The following is a 532-nucleotide window of genomic DNA, read 5'->3' on the forward strand; positions in this document are numbered from 1 at the left end:
ATCTTCGGAACACAAATTAATATATTTTTGATTAATTCTGAGGACTCTCTGACCCTCCCATAGACAGCAATGTAATTACCACAATCAAGGTGCAGAAACGTAGCAAGGAGATCAGTAAAATAATCCATGTGACATCAGGGGTTCAACCGTAATTTTACGAAGCTACGAGAATACTATTTGTACGCAAAGAAAACTAAAATAACGACTTTATTTAACAATTCGTCTCCTCCGCGTCACCCTGGTGCCATTTTGGAGAATATCCACTGAACGTAAACATGCTATTCTGTGTCAGCTGCGTCACACGGATACGTTTTCTACGTTATGCTTTGATTTGAACGAAAACAACGTATCCGCATGACGCAGCTGACACAGAATAGCATACGCTGTTTACGTGGATTTACGTGTCAGTGGATACTCTCCAAAATGGCATCAGGGTGACGCGGAGGAGACGAATTGTTGAATAAAGTCGTTATTTTTGTTTTCTTTGCATACAAAAAGTATTCTTGTAGCTTCGTAAAATTACGGTTGAACC

This window comes from Sinocyclocheilus rhinocerous, unplaced genomic scaffold (genome assembly GCF_001515625.1).
Source record: "Sinocyclocheilus rhinocerous isolate Xijiao unplaced genomic scaffold, SAMN03320098_v1.1 scaffold5, whole genome shotgun sequence".
Taxonomy (NCBI): Eukaryota; Metazoa; Chordata; class Actinopteri; order Cypriniformes; family Cyprinidae; genus Sinocyclocheilus; species Sinocyclocheilus rhinocerous.